Here is an 8,819-nt window from a genome sequence, read left to right on the forward strand (position 1 = left end):
TTTATTGTTGCTGTGTATATAATACACATATTATACTATCTTTATTTATAAATATACGAGCACTTCATTTTCAACTTTCAATTAATTTGATTTTATTCTAAAAAAGATTCTTTTAATATTAAAAAAAATAGCCATCCAAAATATAAGTAATCATCCGTATCTTTATCACAACAATCACAAACAAATAAAGCACGAGTCTCCAAAAAAGATACATCTTGAAGATGTTGGAGGATCACAAACAGTGCTAGGAGAAGAAAGAATGGATTAGAACAACACGAGTTATAAGATATTAGATTCTGTTGGCTAAATCTGTATCCGTTCATTTTTTTTAACACAAAAAAGAAACAAATAATACAAATTCAAAGAAATTCAATTTTGAATTTACAATTTAAAAGTTAAGTTTTCATTTGTTATTCAAATAATAATTTAAAATTTTAAAATAGTTGTTAAAAATTGTTATATAATTTGTGTCTATTACACTACTAAAAAGTTAGAATTTGAAAAATTAACCATTTTTAATTTTTAATCAACACTTTGTAATCTTTTCAATTTAAAGTTTTACACCATGGATACAATCATATAAAAATTTTAAATTTTAAATAACTTTTGTGTAACGATTTTCATTTTTTTAAATCAATCATTTTTAATTTTTAAAAATTTAAATATTTTACACCGGGGATATATATAACAATTTTAGATTTTAAATAAATTTTGTGTGACCATCTAAACGTTTTACTTAATTTGTATCTATAGAGTTGGAAATTAAAAACTTCAAAAAAAATTATTAACCAAAAATTATTGGTTATACCGTAAAAAATTGAATAACAAAACTTTTTTAAAATTTTAAATTACTATTTGAATATCAAATGAAAATTGATCTTTTAAATTATAAATATAAAATTGTATTTTTTTATTTTATATTATTTATTCTTTTTTTGGTATTAAAAAAAGATATTTGAGTCTGGCCAATACATTTTAATATATTATAACTGTAAATTTGGATGTTGTAAAATTTGAATTTCACTTTTGAGAGTCTCACAATTTATTTTATAGGTGAGATTAAGAAAAAATATAAAAGTGAAATTATTCAAAAGTGAGAAATCACACCTTACCCTCTAAAATGATAATTCAAAATTTAGAAGATCTAAATTTTAAAGGCCGCGTTTGTTTACAGGGACGGGACATTGAGACAAGGATACAGAGATACAAAATCGTATTTGACAGATGAGACATAAACAGAGACATTGTGTCCAAAGACACTGAATTAGTATTAGTGTATTTTGTATCTATCCTGACAGGAAGGACACAGAGATACTAACAAAAAACATAACTTATTTTTTCTTTTTTCTTTTATTATTCTTGTTAATTTTTCATAAGTACACTTTTTATTTTTATATTTTTCTTCTCAAAAAATTTAAATGAAAAAATGAGAATAAATGAGATTTTTATAATTTATTTTACTTTATTATCAAATAAAATACAAAAATATTAAATGTTTTTGTCGTTTATATTTTGTTTTCAATATCTTATCTTATCTTATTTTCAGAAACAAAAATAGCCTCATTATGTGTTTGTCTTAATTCATTTTTTTTCTCCGTCCTAGCGTTGTTTGTGACTTTCCTTCATCTTCAAAATGCCTCTTTTTTCTCTTCAAAGCTCGTCCTTTAATTGTTTGTGATGATTAATGTACTGTTTAACCTCCTCTATTCTACTGTTTATTTTCGGATCTCTCTTTCTATCTCTATTTTATGGTGATTTCTTCCAAACCTATGTCAATTTTGTGGGTAAATTACCCTTGCATATGTGTCAACATCTCAGCCATTGATCAAAAAAATTTTCAACCTTTCATTAATGCATTCGTTGGTTATAGCAAAAGTATTTAATAAACATATACTATAACAAATACTATATTAATTATTGTATACACATACTGTATAGTATATTAGAGAACATTTGCAATTATAATTTATAATCTCTAACTTATTTTTCATTTTAAAAAATACCCTCCATCTCTTCCTGAAATTCAATATGCATGTCTCAGAACGTGGAAAACACATAGAACTCACTACCCACTGGTTTTTTCGCCTTCGTTCTATACCCACTACCCAACCCTGAAATTTGTTATGCTAGAACCCATTACCCAACCCTGTTTGGTTTTTTTGCCGTCGTTCTATACCCAGCGTCCATTTAACAAGAATGATCTCCTTCGAGTAACAGGTTCCGGAACTGGTGCTCTGGTTCCGTCGGATAGGCATCGACGTCAATTGAGGAGAGGACGAACGCTAAATTGATATGGCTCCGGTAGAGAAATTTGTAGATGAACTTCTGCGTGATCCGAAACTGTGGCTGGTGAAAGCTGGTTTACCAACATTCATTTTTCGGCTGCCTTCGAATTAGGTGCGTTGGATTAGGTAAGGTCACCTCCCTCCGAGAGTGCATTTTTAATCCGTTCATGTTCAACCTTTGGTTGTCATCAAGGTATGTCCGTTTAAATTTTTTTGTTAATCCAGATTAGTTTAATTTGGATGATAGTCTATGGCTTTTAAACGGTTCTCTGTTTAGGGTGTGGGTTGCTATTCTAGAATTTGGAAATTAAGTAACATTATCCAGTCCTATGCTGTGGCTAGGTTTGGGGAATTGAAATTAAAACCTTATACTGGGGTCGAAAACAATTGGGTTAGTTTAATTGGTTTTGGTTCATTTAATTTTACATGCAGCTTAGTTAAGCTTCCCGTAGTTGCTGCCATTGGCTCTGTTTATTGACATTTTTGGGTAAAATTATGGTAGAGGTTAAATTATGTCCATAAACGAGGATGATGTGAAGAATGATTCTGATAATGATTTGGGTGATGATTTTGATTATCAATCGAATGCAGAAGATGATGCTGAAGACGATGATGTCGATTCGCTGGATTCTACTAGCAAGAGTGAAGAAGTTTGTGGTGTAAAAAGAATAGCAGATTTAATGGTAGAGGATATTTGGAACCTAGAATTTAGGACAGAGGATGAGGCTTGCCAATTTTATAACGCTTATTCTTGTTGGCATGGATTTGTAATGAGGAAGGACGACGTGGTTAGGGATAATCAAGGTAGAATCATTAGCAAGCAACTTGTTTGCAACAAAGAGGGCTGGAGGAATATGAGGTATCTTGATCTGTATGATAGATCAAGGGAGGCAAGGTCACTAACGCGAACCAAGTGTCCAGCTCGGCTTAGGGTAAAGCTTAACTACGGCTGCGGTAGATGGAAGGTATCATGTTTTGTGGAATCTCACAACCACGATCTGATGTCACCTCAATTTGTGCATCTGGTTCTGGCCAATCGTCGTCTCACTGTCACTGATAAAGTCCAAGTGGAAAATTTTCATAATTTTGGTGTCAAGACCTGCCATATTATAGGGTATATTGCGTTCCAGAAGGGTGGATATCGTCATGCTGGCTTCACACGCAAATATTTGTACAACCACATTGATCGTTATCGTCGGTCAAAAGTTAAAAACGAGGATGCCAATGCGGCAATAAACTATTTGATTGGCAAGTCAAACAACGATCCGCTGTTCTTTGGAAAGTATACGTTCACTAGAGATGAAAGGCTCGAGCAAATTTTTTGGGCAGATGGGCAGTCAATTATCGACTATCACTACTTTGGAGATATTATAGCCTTTGATTCAACCTACAAAAAGAATAAATACAACAAGCCTTTGGTCATTTTCTTTGGATGCAATAATCACGGGCAGAGTGTTATCTTCGGCTCCGGCCTACTATCCGACGAAACCACAGAGACATATAAGTGGTTGTTGGAAACCTTTGTTGAAGCGATGGGTGGGAAAAGTCCTAAAGCAGTAATAACTGATGGAGACCTTGTCATGCGAGATGCTGATAAACCACTATTTTATGGCTTATCTTGTGCTAATTTGAGTGGTTTTTATCAAGACTTTGCACACTTATTCATACGATTGCATGGTTTTAAATTTTCCCTTCCTATCTTTGTGCTATGATTGAGAACATGCTTCTTTGGCCTTAAATTTGCTATGTTTAAATCCACTCTTATTACCATTCGATGCCGTGATATGTGTGTTAAGTGTTTTCAGAGATTACAGGGCAGGAATGGCTTAGAGAATGGAAATGAAGCATGCAAAAGTGGAAGGAATACAAGAAACTGAAGGAACTGCTAAAGTTGTCCAACCTGACCTCTTGGTACTAAATCGACCATAACTTGAGCTACAAATATTCAAATGACGCGGTTATAGTTGCATTGAAAAGCTAACATCCAGGGCTTCGCAACGATATATAATTTGTCATAGCTGCTTTGAAGATAGGCAACGCGCACGCGTGGATCACACTCACGCATGACCTGGAGAAAACTCAAACTACGCATACGCGTGGACGACACGTACGCGTGACTTTGCCGCGTGCTGGACATATCAGAAATCACTGAGGGAGATTTCTGGGCTGTTTTTGACCCAGTTTTTGGCCCAAAAAACACAGATTAGAGGCTATAAAGTGGGGAAATGCATCCATTCATGGAGACAACATTTATCCACACAATTTTAGGTTTTAGATGTAGATTTTTAGATAGAGAGGCTCTCTCCTCTCTCTTAGGATTTAGGATTTAGGATTTAGGATTTCTCTTAGGTTAGGTTTACTTCTTCTTCATTCCAGGTTCATTGTTCCTTAATTTATGTTCTCTTCTATTTTTATCTATTCTATTACTTTAGTTGTTTATTTTCTCAATATGGTTTATGAATCCATATATTGAATTTGATTTTCTTGTTTAATACACATTGAGGTATTTCAGATTTATGATTGCTTTCTTCTCTTTAGGATATAAATAATTTGGATTTTTCTCCTCCTTTTGGCTTTGGTTGAGTAATTGGTGACACTTGAGTTGTCAAACTCAACTGTTGATTGAAAATTGGAATTTGCTGATTGATTTGGATCCCTCTAAAGCTAGTCTTTCCATAGGAGTTGACTAGGACTTGAGGAATCAAATTGATTAGCCCACTTGACTTTCCTTTATTTAGTGAGGGTTAACTAAGTGGGAGCAATAAACAATTCTCATCACACCTGATAATGATAACTAGGATGAGATTTTCAGTTCTCATACCTTGCCAAGAGTTTTCTTAATTATTAATTTACTTTTCTTGCCATTTAATTTACTTGTTCTTTAATTCAAAAACCCCCAAAAATACACTTTTTCTCATAACCAATATTAAATCATACCTCCCTGCAATTTCTTGAGAGATGACTCGAGGTTTAAATACTTCGGTTATAAATTTTATTGGGTTTGCTTTAGTGACAAACAAGTTTTTGTACGAAAGGATTCTCTATTGGTTTAGAAACTATACTTACAACGTGATTATTTTTGTGAAATTCTTTACCGGCAAAAGTCCTCTCGTCAAAATGGCGCCGTTGCGGGGGAATTGAATATGTGTGCTTTATTATTGGTTATTGTAAATATTTTCTTTTTACTTGTTTGTTAGTTTTAGGACTTAGTTGCGTATCTTTATTAGTTTTTGTTTTTCTTTTCTACTATGAACTCTCACCCATTTGGCTACGAGCGTGGTTATAATTATGTTGCAGGAAGAGGAGATTATAATGACAACATGCACCATGGTTGGAACAATCAAAGATGGGAGGAGCCACAAGGATTTGATCAACCCTCTTGACAACAACCCCCTCCAATATACCACAAGCAACAACCATTCCATGATGCATACCAAGACAATGGTTATGGTGGACTTTTACGTGACACTCAATACCCACCACAACATGTGTATGAACCACCTCCTCGACATAGCTTTGAACCACCATACTCACAAGCCCTTTTTCACCATTCACCTTCATATGACCCTAACACTTATCCACCACACCAACCATAATATGAACCATATGAACCATACATAGAACCACCACCTCAATACACACCATCTCCATATCCTTACCAAGAAGAACCACTTTCCTACCATGCACTCTTTCTCCAAAATAATGAACCCTCCTGTCCACTCCAACCTCCACTGGATGACAACACCCTTGGTGTTATTCACCAAGGGCAAACAAAGCTTCATACTACACTTGCCTCTATCACTAGTCTAACCTCTACACTTCAAAATCTTATATCCCACATGGACCAACCATCTACCTCCAATACTCAACCCTCAAGCTCTAGACCACCCTCTATGGAAGAACACCCTCATCCATCAATCCAAGAGCAACACGATCCCAATTATGCTAGCGACATGGAACAAGAGAGAAGGGATCGTCTTAGGGACGCGATGGATTAGTTACACGCGGCCCTATTTCCAGAGGAGTAAGAGGAAGCCCAAAATGTGGAGGTAGGAGAGACCCTTGAAGATGAAGGAGTAGTTGAAGGGAGTTGTCATAGAAAGGAAATCATCAAAAGGAGTACGATTTTATGCTAAAACAATTGGAGGAAGCCGTAATTATTGAAGAGGAAGAAGTGGTTGAAGACTTAGGAGATGCTGAACCTCCATGGGAAAGTCAAGTTATAGAGCCTCCTTCAAAGACGTTTGAAATTGATGTTAAGGAGGGTGTACAACCTCCAAGGCATAGCCTGGTTGAAGACTTCGAAGAGGTTGATCAAGAGATGGAGATCAAAGAAGAAGAGGCACAACCTCCCATGTCCTTGGTAAGCAATGAAGAAGAGATTGAGTTGGAAGAAAGCTACCAAGAGGAAGAGGTTGAATTTGAAGAAGCTTTCAAGGAGGTGGAAGTTGTCACAGAAGAGCACAAGAGAGTGGAGCTTGCAAGATCATTAGAAACACCTCTTCCAAAGCCATTACCGTCCAATACAACATTCAAGTGGGTAAAATTCTTATCCTTAACCTTTACTTTCCCACTTGAATATGGGCTACTAGAGACGGATGGTCAACTTAGAGCTCTTTGTGGCATTAAGAGTAAGAGGAAGATGGTTAATGGTTGGAGTTGTCAAGCAAGGTTCAATATGGTTGTGTGCTCAAAGTTTAAACGCAAAGGTTGGTGTAGAGCTCAATTGAATGGGTCTAGGATGTTGTTTGGCCGCTTCAGTGAGAATTTAGACTACTTGCCACCCGGATGGAACAATATTTCTCAACAAGAAGACGGGTGCAAAAGCAAGGTTTGGGACCCCAGAATTCAGTCTAGCAATCAACACTCTTGGGGCCTTGTCACTTGCTTTAACTTGCTTGAAGGCTCTTTGTGCCTAGTTTGGGATCCCGGAGGCCATTGGAATTACAAACATTGGTGGAGATTCCTGGATGAGTTCAAGCACAAGCCTCCATGACAAGGAGCTCACTAAACGTCCAACTTAAGGACTTAAACCAAAAGTGCTAGGTGGGAAACAACCCACCATAGTATAATCGTTCCTTTTATCCTTGGTCTTAGTTTATTTTATTTTCATTAGTGTTCATTCATAATTTCTGCATATTCATCTGCATTCTGCATTCTGCATTCTGCATAATAAAAAAAACGCACACGACGCACAAGCGTCGCTGACGCGTACGCGTCATATGTGTGTGGGTGAAAAAATAAATATTGAACAGAAAGTTGCACGGGAGTGGCGCCGAAAGTGTGCGTTGCGCATAGACCTGATCACGCGGACGCGTGCGCGTCGTTTGCAATTTTGGCACTCTATGTGTACGCATCGATCACGCGTACGCGTGTCCTTGATGCGTGCGCGCCACTTCGCTTTCAGACCACCCACGCGTACGCGTGGGCGACGCTTACGCGTCGAATGGCCAATTCAATTTTCACGCTTCCGCGTGATGCCCGGAACGCGCGTCGGGTCCCATTTTTCATTCCCTTCTCTTTTCTTCTATCTTCTCTCCTTCTTTCTTCCTCCCTTCTTACTTTCTTTTTCTTCATCTCTCTAACTTTTCATCCTTCTTTTCTTTCATTCTATTTTACTTAATTTATCTACATACTTTCATTCATTGCATTTTAATTTTGTGCATATTTTTATTTTCTTTTCTAAATTTATTATTTCTCAATTGGTGTTAAAGTTTTCTTATTCAACTGTTGCATCTTTTTCTTGAATTATTCTGGTGCTTCATGACTTGTTTTATTTTGATTGGGTATTATGATTCATAAGTCAATGCTATTCTTTTATGATACCTGTATTCCTTTTGCATTGACATGAACTTACACTGTCTTTCGTTACCCACACTCCTCCCCTTTGTTACAAATTTTGCACCATTGGTATGCCATATGCTTCTATTGTTTTCTCACTTGCATGTTGTAGCTACCATGTAATTGAGACCCCATTATTTGGCATTAACCCACCCATACTTTATTTATTTTCTTCTCTTTATTCCTGGGTTACTTTTCTTCTTTTTCCTCTTCTTTCAGGATGGCCACCGAGGAAGGGAAACAGAAAACCTTTACATGGGCAACAAACAAGTTCCATCTGCACAATCTTTGGAGAAAAGCATCAGTATAGCAACTGGTGCACGAAATTGTGATCTCAATGGCGCCAACAACTTGGTACGCATAAGTGTAATCTCAACTCTTTTTTACAACTTCGCCTAACTAACTAGCAAGTGGACTGGGTCGTCCAAGTAATAAACCTTACGTGAGTAAGGGTCGATCCCACGGAGATTGTCGGCTTGAAGCAAGCTATGGTCATCTTGTAAAGCTCAGTCAGGCGGATTCAAATGGTTATAGAGTTTTGATAATTAAAAGATAAATAAAACGTAAAATAAAGATAGAGATACTTATGTAAATCATTGGTGGAAATTTCAGATAAGTGTTTGGAGATGCTTTATCCCTTTTGAATCTCTGCTTTCCTACTGCCTTCATGCAATCCTTTATACTCCTTTCCAT

Source organism: Arachis stenosperma, chromosome 3, assembly GCF_014773155.1.
Source record: "Arachis stenosperma cultivar V10309 chromosome 3, arast.V10309.gnm1.PFL2, whole genome shotgun sequence".
NCBI classification, from domain to species: domain Eukaryota; kingdom Viridiplantae; phylum Streptophyta; class Magnoliopsida; order Fabales; family Fabaceae; genus Arachis; species Arachis stenosperma.